The sequence below is a fragment of the Chrysochloris asiatica genome, unplaced genomic scaffold (genome assembly GCF_000296735.1).
Source record: "Chrysochloris asiatica unplaced genomic scaffold, ChrAsi1.0 scaffold00015, whole genome shotgun sequence".
Taxonomy (NCBI): Eukaryota; Metazoa; Chordata; class Mammalia; order Afrosoricida; family Chrysochloridae; genus Chrysochloris; species Chrysochloris asiatica.
The window spans coordinates 13,658,797-13,675,251 of NW_006408533.1; the positions used below are offsets into that span (position 1 = coordinate 13,658,797).

Below are 16,455 nucleotides of genomic sequence, written 5' to 3' on the forward strand. Positions count from 1 at the left end.
GTGACCAACGTGGTCACCAGTCAGAGCATGTGTCTGCTCATGTATTCCCATTAAGTCTTAGTCTTGGAAGGGGGTTTGCCCCAAGGTGACTCGACCACTTGCCTTGATGTCTCCTGGGCGAGCAACTTACTTGTTCTAATAGCAGTCAGTTGGGCTGCCTTTATTGTTTTGTATTTTTCCTGTTGGTCTTTCTTTCAGAAAGTATCCTCTGTTCCTTGAACCACTCCAGGCTGGTCTGCCCATCCCTTCCAGTGGAAACTTTACACCTCAGAAGATTCTGGATGGGGTTCAGGAGTGCACCTATGGTCTTATGTAATGCAGAGGCTCTGCAGGAAGCCTTCTTCACTGGGCAGTGTAGCCCCACTTTAGGTATTCCAATCAGTTATAGGCAGAAGATGGACTTACAAGCTTTCTATGGTGATATTTCTGGCTGTTCTTTTCTCTCCTCCTCAAGTGTCTATTTTATATTGGTATGCAAGGGAAACAAAGATACAAAAGACAACCAAGCATCTTATTATTTTCCCCCCTTTTGCCCATTTCAACTGTATCTCAATCCCTGTATCCCAGAGCCCTGTTGTTCCAAGGCTGTACAGACATCATTACTTACCTCTGTTCCACTTAGCCCATGCAAACCTGCCTAATTGTTCTCCCATTCCTCTCCCCCTTTTTGTATGTTCCCCCTCCCCAGAACCCAAAGTATCCTGTGTCTATTACCTACCCTGTGTTCCACTTTCCCCTCACCTCACCCCCCACATCCCAGTAACCAGCAAAGAATCTCCCCTCCTTTAATATGGGTTCTTTTTCTTAGTCTTTTACAGTAGTGGTCCTATGCAATATTTGTCTTTTTGTAACTGAGTAATTTCACTCAACATAATGTCCTCAAGGTTCATCCACGTTATGTGATAGCTTACAGATTCCTTGTTGTTCTTCAAGGTAGCATAACATTACATTGTATGTATGTACCACAGTTTATTTATCCACTCTTCAGTTGATGGGCACTTACTTAGGCTGTCTCTATCGTTTTGCTATTGTAAATAATGCCGCTATGAACATTGGTGTGTATATTAAGAGTATCTTTTGACATCTATTTTGATCTTTTTCATCTTAATTGAATTTTGCTTTCTTCCTGTATGATATTGTTGATGTCCCACAACTTCTGTTCTTCAGTCTGTAGTGTCTAATGCATGAAATCTGTTTTTCAGATAATCTCTAAATTCAGGTGGGATATGCTCAAGGCCATATTTTGGCTCTTGTGGACTTGTTTTAATTTTCTTCAGTTTCAGCCTGAACTTGTGTATATGTACTTGAAGGTCTGTTCCACAGAAGGTCTGCCCTGGTCTTGTTTTGGCTGATGCTATGGGACTTATCCAAGGAGCTCTGGTAGTGTAGAGGCTACGAATTGGGCTGTGAACCACAAGGTCAGCAGTTTGAAACTACCAGCTGTTCCGCAGCAAAACGATGAGGCTTTCTGCTCCTGTAAAGATTTATAGCAATGGAAACCCTGTACAGGGTCACTATGAGTTGGAACCAACTCCACAGCACATAACAACAACATGGGTCTTATCCACAGTCTCTTATGACAGATACAGTCAATTTGATTTCTGTGTATTCTATCTTGTGAGGTTCATGTGTATAGTCATCTTTTATGTTGTTTAAGAAAGGTATTTGCAATGAAGACATCATTGGTTTTGCAAAATCCAATTGCATGATCTCCAGCAATATTTCTATCACCAAGGCCATATTTTCCAACTACTGATTCTTCATCTTTGATTACACCCTTTGCATTCCAATAGCCAGTAATTATTAATATGTCTTCACTGCATGTTTGGTCAATTTCATAATGAAGAAGTTGGTAGACTTTCATCCTCACTGGCTTTGGTGGTTGGTGTGTTAATTTTAATAACAGATTTATTAACTGGCCTTCCTTGTAGGCATGGGTATGGGTATTTTTCCATTACAGACAGCATTATAATTCAAGACATAGCATGATATGTTCTTTTTGATGAGCGTGACACCATTCCTCCTCAGTTTATTATTCCTGAAATAGTAAGCCATGTGATTGTCAGATTCAAAATGGCTAATACCATTCCATTTCAGCTCACTAATGCCTAGGATATTGATGTTTATGAGTTCCATTTCATTTTTGACAATTTCTAATTTTCCGTGATTCATACTTCATACATTCTGTATTTTGAATATTAATGGTTGTTTACAGAAATTTCTCTTCATTTTGAGTTGTGCCCCATCAGCAAAGGTAGGTCCCAAAGGCTTTATTTCATTTGTGTTATCATGGTCAATTCTAGTTTGAGGAGGTAGCTCTTCCCCAGTTGTATTTTGAGTGCCTTCCAGTGTAAGGGGCTCATCTTCAGGCAGTATCTCTGACAATATTCTGGCACTCTTCATCTTGTTCCAATACTAGTATTCTGGAGGGGATAGTGTTCCACTGTTAGTCATAAAGTTTTCAGTGAATAAATATTCGGAGTCCAGGTGTGGCTCTGTGAGTTAATGCACTGGATAGCAAAGTCAATTTGAACTGCAAGGTCATTAGTTCAAGCCCACCAGCTGCTCCTCAGAAACCCTATACAGGGTCACTGTGGGTCAGAGCTAACTTGAAGGCACTTAACAACAATAACAACAAAATATTCAGAGGTAGTCTGTCTCTCCTTCTTCCTAGTCTGTGTTTACCTGGAAGCTTAGCTATCCACCGTGGGTGACCCTGCTGGTATTTAAAAGACCCTTGGCCTAGCCTCCAGAGTCACAGCAAAACACAAGCCACCACAGAACAACAAACTGATAGATGAATGGTGGTCCTTTTGTACACTAGTCTTAAATGTAAATAGATATAAGAAATATTAAGACATAGATGATTGCTCAAATATTCATTTTAAAAGGTAATTATCTTCTATCTGCCTTAAAAAACCACTATCTCCAAGTCATTTCTTATTTAAAAAAATGCTTCAAGTATGAGTAGACTAAATCTGATATTGCTCTAATTCTATCCTGGTTCATTCGTTAAATAATTATTTTTTTTTTCTTAATCTCATTTTAGTAATCCTTTGATAAAACTGTATAGAAACTATTAAAATGCATGCCCTCTAAACCCTCTACAGGGCATAATGCTGAATACATCATGAATCCTCCCCACAATGAATTTACAGACTTCTGGAGGTATGCACATATCACATATACATGTCATAAGAATATATTATATCTCTTTTGTGTACATTTGACACACATATATATATAAAATGTATATTGGATTATATTTGGCACTACATTGTTGTTTGTTGTTAAGTGCCATCAAGTCACTTCTGACTCATAGCGACCATGTATAGGGTTTCTGAGGAGAGGCCAGTGAGCTTGAACCACCAACCTTGTGGTTCAAATTGACTTTGCAGCCCAGCACGTTGACCCACTATAGGAAATATAAAACTGAACATAAATATATTCCATGATCCCAATCTGGAGAAAGAAATTCAATTTATTGTGCCTTAATACAAAAAATATCCAGAGAGAAGTGTGAGAAACACCCCCTGGAAATACAGAATCAGGAAGGATATTTTAACTATTTATGAGAAAAATGAGTTAAAAGTAAGCACAGCATTTGGGAAGACAGTGATGGAGAACACTTCAATGGAATCAGGAACAGTATCAAAGCATTCCAAAATGAAAAGACATAACTGTCTGGTTCTCCACTGTATCCCTATCTCCCAAAGAAATGGCTGTTCAAATAACATTTGTTTGACAAAAAGAAAGGAAGAGAAGGATGAATGGTGGCAGAAAATGCTTTGCTGAATTTCAAGCCAGAATTCACGGAAAGCTAAAAGGAGATGCTTCAGTGAGAAGGCAATGAAAAGAAAAGTAACCTTCAATGAAAGAAAATCCTTGTCACTAGTACTCCTTTGGTTACCTCTCGAATACTTTCTATATTTAATAACACTATTTTACTATCAGCTAATTGCTCTCTGGGCTTAATTACTCTAAGATCTCCCTGGTCAACCTGTCCAACTCCAGTCATGAAACTTTATTCCATTTTTCTCCATTCCCCATCAAGCTTCTACTGATATATATTTATTTTAAGTCAAATATTACTGTCTCACTCTATGTATACTCATGTTGTTGTTGTTAGGTGTCATTGAGTTGGTACCAACTCATAGCGACACTATGCACAACAGAATGAAACACTGCCCAGTCCTGGGCCAACCTCACAATTGGTGTCATGTTTGAGCCCATTGATGCTGCCACTTTGCTAATCCATCTTGCTCTTTTTCTCTGACCCTCCACCTTACCAAACATGATATCCTTCTCCAGTGACTGGTCCCTCCTGACAATATGCTCAAAAGTATGAGAGACAAAGTTTAGCCATCCTGGCCTCCAAGGAGTACTCTGGCTGTATTTCTTCCAAAACGGATGTATTGGTTCTTTTGGCAGCCCATGGCACTTTCAATATTTTCCTCTAACACCATAACTCAAAAGCATCAATTTTTCAACCGTCTTCCTAATTCACTATCCAGCTTTCACACACATATGAGGTTATTGAAAATACCATGGCTTGGGTCAGGTGCACCTTAGTTCTTAAGCTGATGTCTTTGCTCTTCCACCTTTAAAAGGTTTTCTGCAGCAGATTTGCCTAATGCGATACGTTATTTGATTTCTTGACTGTTGCTTCCATTAGTGTTGATGGTTGATCTAAGAAGAATGAAGTCTTTGACAACTTCAATCTTTTCTCCTGGACTGGTATTGGCCATTTTGAATCTGACAACCACATGGTTTACTATGCCAGGGAATGACAAATTGAAGAGGAATGGTGTTGTATTCATGGTGAAAAAGAACATATCCAGAACAGTCATGAAGTACAATGTTGTCTGTGATAAGATAATACTCATGTGCCGACAGGGAAGCCCAGTTAATACCACTATTATTCAAATTTATGCACCAATCACTAAAGCCAGAGAGGATGAAGTGGAAAAATTCTACCAACTTCTTCAATCTAAAATTGATCAAACATGCAATCCAGATGTATTGATCATTACAGGTGATTAGAATGCAAAAGTTGGAAACATAGAGGAAGGATCAATAGTTGGAAAATATGGCTTTGGTGATAGAAATGATGCTGCAGATTGCATGATGAAATTCTACAAAACCAGTTATTTGTTCATTTCAAATACCTTCTTTAGACAGCATAAGAGACAACTATACACATGGAACTCACCAGATGGAATAAACAGAAATCAAATTTGACTACATCTGTGGAAAGAGATGGTGGAAAACCTCCATATCATCAGCCAAAACAAGGCCGAGGTAGACTGTGGAACAGACCATCAATTGCTCATATGTAAATTTAGACTGAAGCTGAAGAAAATGAAAGCAAGTCCACGAGAGCCAAAATATGACCTTGAATATATCCCACCTGGATTTAGACATCATCTGAAGAACAGATTTATACTCATGAATCTCCACTATCCTCAATAGGATAAAGACCCTTCTTTTCATTGTAAACAAAGAGTTTCAAGATTTGGCACCGGCTTATCTCTTTATACTCATCAGTAGCTATAGTCTAATTGCATTTTATTGTGGTAATATGAAAATATTGTAATTCTAGTAATATTCAAGGTTCTTACATGACTAGGTCTTTGTACTTTATCCTCTGTTTGAAACCTTTTCCCCTACACCCTCCCACAATTTAGGTTTTGTCAACTTGACTGAGCCAAGATTCTCAGTGATTTGGCAGTTAGGATGTAGTTATCATCTCCATGATAAGATCTAATATAATACATACAGTCAAGCCTATGATATGCTCTGATGTGATAATCCAATGTGTTGTAAATCTCACTTCTATAATGTTAATAAGGTTGGTTGCAATCTACATGATTAGGTTGTATTTTGAACTAATCTACGGAGTCCTGGTGTAGGATGGCGCTGTAGGATAATGCACTGTACCGCAGCCGGTGGTTCAAACTCACCAGCTGCTCCTTGGATAGTCTATACAGGGTTGCTATGGGTGGGACCTGACTCTATGGCACTTAACAACAATAACAACAACAACAATTTTGAGATATGAAAGGAGAGAGAAGTGATCAGAGAAAGAGGGACCCATATCTACTAAGAAGAGCCGGGAATGGAATGTTTCCTTGGGACCTGGAGTCCCTGCTCCGTGAAGCTCCTAGATTCAGAGGAAGATTTATGCCAAGACACATGAAGAACTCCCAGGAATGCTGGGCCTACTAATGCTGAAAGGAGATAAGGACCTTTCTCCAGAGCCAGTGCACTGAATTCAGACATCTAGTCTCCTAAACTCAGAGAATACATTTCTATTCGTTAAAGCCATCCACTTGTGGTATTTCTGTTATAGCAGCAATGGAAATCTAAGGCTCTTCCACCCCCGATGCCTAGTCCCCTGCCATAACACTTATCACATTGCACTGATACTGTCTCTAAACTTGTCTTTTCCACTAAAGACTAGATGCTTCTTAATGATTCATCATTATGTTTACAGGAACTACACAGATACTTGATAAATACTTATTGAATTAACAAATCTTTCCCATTAATCCCAAAATACCCCCCACACACACACACACACACTCTCTGTATATTTTTTTGGGGGGGGGAGTTTTAGAAATAATTTTTCTCTTTGTATTTTAGTAAACTCATTATCTATTTTACTTAGCCCTTCTAATTTGTGTCACTTGATTTGCTGATTGGTTTCTATTCACATTTTCTTAATGTTTCATAATCTCTTTTAGTCAACAGGAATTTATGCACATTTTCATTATCTCAAGGTACTCAGTAATGGGTACTATTTAACTGCAAATATAGTCAATATTCTCTTTTCTAATAAAAGGCTCATACTGCCATGCTTCCCCAAGCATCTTTCTGTTATTCATTTACTAGTATTCAAATAATCCACTGCATTTACTAGATTATCTCTATTCTTTCCTTGTGTATATATATCATTAATGCACCAGACTGCAAAGCCATTTGAACTGCAAGATCAGAGGTTCAAGCTCACCAGCTGCTCCTCAGACACCCTATACAGGGTCCCTATGGGTCGGAACTGACTCGACGGCACTTCACACCAACACAACAGTACTAATTTACACATTTTTGTCCTTCTGTTTTGCCTAAAAATATTCTTGTGCTATTCTGTATTTTGATTTCTAGCAGTGTTTTTAAATGATAAAATTCAAAAGCTGGTTCTTTGGAAGTAGAACATAAGAAGGTCTTTCTTGCAAAGTTCCACTGTATACCTTTGGGTTAGTAGCTGAGCATGTTAACCATGTGCACCACCCAGGGGCTACAGACATATTACAACTTCTTTTTAATAAAGCCAGATGTGTGGAAGTTTTTACAGGTTCAGATTCCTTTTCATATATAATATTTATTTGCATATAAAAGCTTAAATGCATTTTGGTGGATTTTTTTTTCAAATTTAAAACTATGCAAATTTTGACATAATAAAAGCTATAACATAAAATATTTTATGTCATAATGGTTTAAGTTTGAACAATATATCATATCCTATAATACAGTTTGGAGTCCTAGTGTGGCATTAATGATATATAAACACTGGATCACAAGGGCTGTTTGAACAGAAAGGTTGGCAGTTCAAATTCTCCAGCTGTTCCTCAGAAACACTATACAATATCACTATGAGTCAGAACTGATGTGGTGGCACTTAACAACAACAAAATAATGCTGTTTTATGGGTACAAGTCACTTAGTTTAATAGATTCATGACTGTGGCATGTTCTCCCTATTAAGATATAGCATCAAATCCACAAACTTAAGGTTCATTTAAGAAATATTTTGCCTTTTTTCTCCCTTAAAAAATAAAACAATTCATTGCTCTAAATAAATGGTCTAACGAAGTCGTTAAGAAGAATAGCCATACAGTGTATATCAAGATGGTAATATTTTTGGCAATTAAAAAACTTATGAATTCTTAAGTGAAAGTATACCCTATCTGACTTGACAGCACTTAACAACAACAACATGCACTCTACCACTGAAAGAAACACAGAACAAGACTGCCTTAGTTCCTGGCTGCCATCATAGACATTGATGATCACCATCTTAAAACATTTTCTTCGCAGTTTTTGCTGCTTAATACTTTTTAGATTATTCTCCTATCTTTTCTTTTTCTTTGGATCGATTGCACATTCTCCAGCTACACCTAAGTTTTCCCAAGGTATTTATCTTTGCTCCTCTAGTTTTCTCTTTATTTATCAACTTTCTCAAACTTCAACTACTTTCACAGCTTCATAACCTGATCACAAAGCCTATTGATATCACCAGTCTTGGTTATATGCCAATCTGTATATCATTTGTTCAGAAGACTCTCACTGTTTGTGGATTCTCACTCTTTTTTAAGCTATACGTCACCTGAGTAGGACTCTACATTTTCCCTAAAAGTGAGAACTCTTCCCAATGTTTTTCTTATTATTTTTTTCTCTCCTTAATTGCACAAATTAGAGATTTTTGTTTGTTTGTTCCTGTCTATTCAATGAGAGTTCATCATTATGCTTCTAAACATCTACCATCTTCTTATCCTCCATTTTCTTTCCTTCTTTTTTTTTTTTTGCTTTTTAAGTACAGTCTCTAGTAATTGAGTTGTTTTAAGTTTTTTGCAGTAAGTTTTCTTCAGACCTAGTACCATATATTTTACCTGAAAATCTAGCCTTATTTTGTCAGATGCCACTGGAAAACTATGTCTCTTAAATAACTGTACAATAAGGAACATCCCAAACCATCTACAGGATATGCACGAGACTGGGCACCACAAGGTTGGAAGTTTGAGCTTGCCAGCCACTCTGCAGGAGAAAGATGAAGCTTTCTGCTCCTGCCTCAGAAATCCAATACAGGGTCACTGTGAATTGAAACCAACTCCACAGCACTTAAAAATAGCAGCAACAATTCATCTGACAGTTTGTGATACTGTGGTAGCTTGCCATTGCTATGATGCTAGAAACTCTGCCACTGGTTTCTCAAATACCAGCAGAGTCATCATGATGGACAAGTCTCAACAGAGCTTCTAGGTTAAGAACAGGCTAGGAAAGATGAAGGAGTGTTCCATTTCTGAGAGATTAAACACTAAAAATCTTATGAATAGTAGAGGAACAGTGTCTGACATTGCTGGAAGATTAGCCTAGGTTGGAAGGCACTCAAAATATTTATATTTATTCAAATTTATGCACCAATCACCAAAGCCAATGATGAATAAATTGAAGAATTCTACCAATTTCTCTAGTCAGAAATGTATCAAATATGCAGCCAAGATATATTGATAATTACTGGTGATTGGAGTATGAAGGTTGGAAACAAAGAAAATGGATCCATATGGTCTTGGAAAGGAAAATATGACCTTGGTGACAGAAAGGATTCTGGATATCACATGATAGAATTTTGCAGACCAAGAAGTTACCCATTACAAATAACTTTTTTTCAACAATATAAACGATGTCTATGCATATGGACCTCACCAGATGGAATACAGAGGAATTAAATTATCTACATCTGTGGGAAAACATGACCCAGAAGCATGACATCATCAGCCCATGGAAGAGGTCATCAATTTCTAATTTGCAAGCTAAAGCAGAAGAAAATTAAAACACGTTTATGATAACTATTACCTTGTGTACATACAACCTGTATTTGGAGACAATTTTGAGAACAGATTTGACACATTAAACATGAATGACCAAAGATCAGTGAATTGTGGAATGGCATCAAGGACATCATTCCCAAGGAAGGCAAAAGTTATTAAAAAGAGAGAATTAAAAAAAAAAAAAAAAAAAAGACAAAAATGGATATCAGAACAGACTCTAAGACTTGCTCTTGAATGTAGAGCAGCTAAAACCAATGGAAGAAATGAGTCAGCAAAAGATCTGAAGAGAAAATTTCAAAGGGCTGCTCAAGAAGGAAAAGTAAAGAATTATAATGAAATGTGTAAAAGATCTGGTGTTAGAAAACTAAAGGCACAACATGCTCAGCATTTTTCAAGTTTGAAGAACTGAAAAACATCTAAGCCTTGACTGCGCTGATGATAACAAGATATGGATAATATTGGAAAGAATGGTAATTCCAGACCACTTAGCTATGCTTATGTGGAACCTATCTACAGACCAGGAGACAGGGGTTGAAAAGAAAAAGGGTATACTACGTGGTTTAAAATCAGGAAAGGTGCTACCCCAGGGTTTTATCCTTTCACCATACTTATTCAATCTGTATGCTGAACAAATAATCTGAGAAGCTGGATTACGTGAAAAGGAACACAGTGTCAGGAATGGATGATGGTTCACTAAGAAGCTTTAATATGTAGATGATACAACCTTACTTCCTAAAAGTTACGAGGACTTGAAGGGCTTACTAATACTCATCAAAGAATACAGCCTTTAATATGGATTCCAGCTCTATGTAAAGAAAACAAAACCTTCACAACAGGACCAATAAACAACGTAATGATATACACAGAAAGGACTGAAGTTGTCAAGGATCTCATTTTACTTGGTTACTCAATCAATTTACAGGGAAGCCACAGTAGAGAGTCAAAGGCATATTGAACTGGGCAAATCTGCTGCAAAATACCTATTTAATATGTCAGAGGAAAGGTATCAGTTTGAGTACTAAGGCACATTGCATTCAAGTCATGGTATTTTCAAACACCTCATAAACATGTGAAATTTGGACAATGAATAAGAAAGACAGAAGAAGAATTTATACATTTGAATTGTGCTGTTGGCTAAGAATACTGAAAGTAACATGGACTGCCAGAAGAACAAACAAATCTGTCCTGGAAGTACAGCCAGAATGCTCCTTAGATGTTAGGATGGTGAGCATGTTGTCAGGAGGGAAAAGTCCTTAGAGAAGGACATCATGCTTGGAAAAATGGAGGGTAAATTAACAAGAGGCAGACCCCCAATGAGATGGATTAAAATAATGAGCAATGGGTTCAAACAACTACAGTTGTGAGACTAGCACAAGACCAGGCAGTGTTTCATTTTGTTGTGCATAGTGTCATTATGGGCTGAAATGGACTTCATGGCATCAGACAACAAGAACAACATTCGCTATGGGTCCTGGTTAAGTGCTTGGCTACTAATTGAAAGGTGGACAGTTTGAAGTAAACTGTGGGAGAAAGATATGGCAGTCTGCTACCTTAAATATTACAGCATGGAAAACTCTATGGGGCAATTCTGCTCTGTCCTAAAGGGTCGCTGAGAATTGGATTTGACTTGATGGTTTGGTTTGATTGGGTTTGGTTTTTGGCCTCTTAGCTTTATGCAGTCTATGCTCCTGTTCCTAACCTTCAATGTCTTCCTGAATAAATCCTCAATATATAAGGATGAATAATTGTCTCTGTCTCTCTGCTTCTATCTATCTACCTAGCTGTTGTTTAAATCCCAGATATGAACTCTCTGCAACAGCATATTACATTGGGTAGAGATGTCAGGAGACATGAGGTCTAAATCTGGTTCAATCACATGCAAGCTGTGTCACAGTGGGTGGATGGTTCAAGTGTACTCTGAGAATTTATTTGTCTTCAAAGTGGGCCTAGTATAATCTTCCTTCACAGGATCATGTATGAGGGTTAAATGAAAGTAAATGAAATTGAAAAGTTAAAATGCTGTAGAAACATGAGCTAATGCAATAATGCTGGGACTCACGATCTACTGCTTAAATCTGGCTGCATGGACATCTTGCCAAACCAATCATTTGCTGACAAGTTAACTCTAACTCATAGTGTACTCATCTGTGTCAGAGCAAAACTGTGCTCCACAGGGTTTTCAATAGCTGAGTCGCCAGGCATAGAATGCAAGGCCTTTCCTCCAAGGTACCTCTGGCTGGACTCACACCATATGCCTTTTGGTTAGTAACTGAGTACATTAACCATTGGCATTGTCCAGCAACTAACTACAGACACAATGGAGCTTTTCCTAATGTCTTAATGAAAATTCTGCATAATATATTAACACAGCACTGTAAGACAAGTAATTCCTTACTCACAATGTTTGGACGAGCTCCTCCAACCTTAACATTTATAAGGCAAAGAAAAGATAAAGGAGAAAGGGATGGGAAAGTTTTTCTGTAGGATCATTGTTATTTAAAATCTGTCAGGATAAATGTTGCTAAAGTAGGAAAGAAATCTTAAAGAGGAGAGAAGATATGGAAAAAGAAAAAGCAGCCTTTTGATGCAGTAAAGATAACATTTTATAATCCAACCTCAGCCATGGATTTTGACTTTTGAATGAACCAGCTGGCTGAGAACTTTTTGATCCAAAACAGGGAATGATGCCAGCTGGCAACTCTAGAGGCTAAATGCAGAGATCCTCCTAGTTCTATAAAAAGATTTTAATAAGAAACATGCATTTAATTTATTACAGAAGAGACAAGGAAAGATCTGATCATGCAATCTTGCAATATTTTCTAGCAATTATATATCTGAACGTCTATGAAATGTACATTTTTTTTTAATATATCAAGAATTTTGAATTCATGCTTTCCTCACTACACTGCAGATGTTTTTATTTGTTTGTTTGCTTTTTGGATCCAAAATCGTGCATTGTTAACCTAGCAACATGCTGTGCATTCAACTCTGGAAAATGAAATACTGTTATTCAAACCACTGCCATCAACATCAATAGAGATTCATATCTGAAAGGTGTAGATCCAGGGCAAGGACGAGAAATTTAAATGTATTAAAGTATGGTTTATGAATATTGAGGTGTTTTACATTCTTCACAATATAATTTTAGAATAATTTTTTACTTCAAATCAAGTTTTACATAAACATATTTAAATATCAGATGCAACGCCATATGCTTTATAAGAAATATGCCCAATGAAGTAAGTCAGGATATAGGAGAATACTGTACAATTCATAATTTTAACTAAGCAGTTGAGTTTTCATTCTAGTAGGTTATTTTTCCTGCAGGTGTATATGGCTGCCTTTGAAGAGTGTATGCCTTGAGTCACATGTAACACAAATGAAACACAATGATCTTTGTCGGTAGCGTCGTATGATTTAAATGAGTCTTTAGGTCTAATATAAAGATCCTTCAAATAAATCATCAACTACCCTGGTAAGCTTCTGTGGCCCCAAACTCCTAATTTAAAAATGTTGATAAATGAAGTACCTCTTTAGTTAATAAATGAAGTATCTCTTTAGTTATCCTTTGTCAGCAACATTCATTTTAATGGAAAGTGAGTTTACAGGGTTACATGATTGAACTACTGAGCCAAGTCAGTGTTGGCAAATGATGGGCTAAATTATTGATGTTACACACTAATGAATTCTGATGAGAAATAAAACACAGACATTACGTTTCAAGTGGTTCATAATTATTTTTGTACTTTAAAAGCAATTTTATTCTTTTTCCAAATCATACTGGTTCTGTAAAACAAAAACATAGTTAGTGATTATACTAAAATTATTGAGTTTGTGGGGAAAAAAATGCTCTCACAAGTTTTCATTTCTGTGAAGATAATGTTATTCACACTAGGTTTCTGATTTCTTTATATACTTCTGGGAAAAGATAATTAAATTAAATGTCTAAATTTTAAAATCAGTGTCTTTAAATAAGATAATCTGCTTTGCAACCATGGTTAGCATTTCAACAGATGCATTTATAATCTATGATATATCTATCAACACATTTACTGGAGCTGGGTTGAAATGCCATAATTAATTCACAAATGACAAATACAGAGGGTATTCTGTGAAGCAGCTTTGCTTGGGTAATGAATTTACCTTCCAACGTGTGATACAGCAAGAGGTGTGTACTATGAAATGATAGATGTTTGATAAAGTTGAGGTTGGTGGCAATAATTAAAGCAAGTTCATACTCAGTTAAGGCATCTGGAGGTCTATACATCTCTGTAATGTGGTGACAATGTCCTTTGATATTTTTTCATAACTCAACTTTCTCAGACTGAGATATTAATTGCATAGGCCTGTGAACTTCTTTCCTTACTTAGGTTTAATTTCTAGTGAAGTGATTCAAATAGGGCACACTCTGGAGACCCTAGAACTGGTTCTTAATTAAGAATGTTTAGAGGTGGAATCTTCTGTCATACATAGGGTCTTTATAATCAATTTGGAGGCACTTAACTACAACAACCACAACAAAGGTGGAAATGTGTCTATCAAAATATTCATCACAGCTGACCATGGATCTTTGGAAAAGTCTCAGCTTTTATATAATTTAGCGAGCTTATCCCCATAATGAGGTAATAGGCTATCCTTTCCTGTTATAAGGATACGTAGTAAGTAATTTGCAATTGAAATTGAACTATGCTATGGATATAGAACATAAATATTTTCTTATACTTCCTTAAGTTACAATTCATTTTAGGCAAATTCAACAGAATTTAATTAGAAAAATATTTCTTTAACCAACTGTGGGCTATGCAGGAGAAATGAATGAGAAGAACTTTAAATCAAGATTTGGTCAACATCACAATTATTTTTCCATTTATACTAATATGTGCAAGTTATAGAAGAATGAAAAGTCACAAGTAAGTTTCCATCATGTTGGAGTACGATATTTCATGCAGCATATATGGTTATGTGCTTTATCTTTTTTGAAAAACTGGAACTTGTTCATTTTAACTCTGTAGCAAGACATTCTTAGAGTCTTTTTTTTTTTTTTTTTTTTTGCCACTGTCACTATTTTATTTTTATTTTTAATAGATTTGGCACCAGTTTTCAATAATAAATTATTTCAAATTTCATTTTTTTCTGCTTTCTTTGAAAAAAAAAATCTGTCCTAATATTTCTCTTGTTGCAACTACACTGTTCATTGTTTTATAATCTTGATACTTTCGGATGAAAAATCATGCATCTGAGTTAATCTCACATCAAAGCAGCATCATTATATAATGATGATGCTAAATTGTATGAAAAATACCTACTGGATATGCTCCATTAGTCACTAATTTTCAAACTTAAAGTTCTGTCTTTGAAAATCTCCTCTCCCCCACCTCATTGACATAGCTTTTCTACTTGAAAAATGTACAGCTTTCAAAAGATGAATTTTAAATAATAAAAAAAAGTTGGGTGCTCTTTTTTTTAAGTCTGAGAGAAGCATCAGAAAACATTGAAACATATTTTTCTGCAGACCAATTAAAATAAGCTTAATTTATTATTAAATCAAAAAGGGAACACATTTTAACATGATATTTAATAGAATAAAGAACATATAATTAAATTATTAATGGATTCAATATTAATTTCTTGAAGCTACATCATATTGTTATGAGACTGAAATTAATGCATCTCTACTTAGATATCAGTCTTTGAATAGAGGTTCTCTTTGTTTATCTTCAAATTGAAGGAAGAGTGACAAATTAATATTACCATTTTAACCCACATGTACCCTAGACTGTTGTTAGAGAAGATCTTTTAGATATTTGAAATCATGAGTCCAAAGTGACAAACAAAAAGTATAGACTTAATTGTAAATGTTGAGGATGGGGGTGAGAGGAAACAGAAAATAAGAGCATAAAAATCTAGGAAGAACAAAGACGTCAAACACTCAATGTGTGACTTGGCAACAAAACCAACAAATGAAAATAATAAAATAGACTTGGTCATATTAACAGCCAAGAGGCACTTCATTTACTTACCATCTCTATTAGGATGTCCATAGATTCCATCCTAGGTTCTACGCTAAATGCTGAATTAGGTACAATTTAAGCAATGGAGCTACTTGGTAAATTAGGTCCACTAGAGATTTGGTCCTGATCTGGTCTCGGACCTTATTGTTATTATTTGCTCTGACCCAGAGACTATGTGCCACCCATACAGGCCTTGTAAACAGTTACAAAAGTATTCTGTTTAATGACCCTCAAATTGTCCATGTCTTCACATAGGGTTAATCTTCTATGAAGTTACTTATTCTGTTCAAAATTATTTTGTAATTTCACTTCTGATTCATTCTTTGACCCATATGATATTTAGAAGTATTTCATTTAATTTGCAAATATTTGGAGATTGTTCCAAATATCATTTAATTACTGGTTTTGAATTTAATTCCATTGTAATCAGAAAATGTATTCTTTTGTATATTTTGTTTTCTCAATTTTTGCTTAAAGTTTATTGCAACTCTCTCTTAGGATGTGCACTTATTTAAGTTGATCCTTTCAGATTATGAAATGATCCTCCCTTTCACTTGAAATATTTTTGGTGGGGAAGTCTAATTTGTTTGCTATTAATATAACATTTCCAACTACATTATGTTTGGCATTGAATGTTGTTGTTGTTGTTGTTGTTGTTGTTGTTGTTAGGTGCCGTCGAGTCGGTACCAACCCATAGCAACCTTATGCACAGCAGAACAAAACACTGCCCAATCCTGGGCCAACCTCACTACTGTTGCCACACTTGAGTCCATCAATGCTGCTACTTGGCTAATCCATCTCGTTGGGGGTCTTTCTCTTTTTCTCTGACCCTCCACC

The 16,455-nt window shown here is 36.1% G+C and overlaps 1 protein-coding gene across 1 annotated transcript in view; it reads right to left on the bottom strand.

The window, feature by feature from the left end:
- Nucleotides 1-16,455, bottom strand: part of CCDC178 (coiled-coil domain containing 178) — a 585,948-nt gene that overhangs the window by 22,849 nt on the left and 546,644 nt on the right. The window lies entirely within an intron of this gene.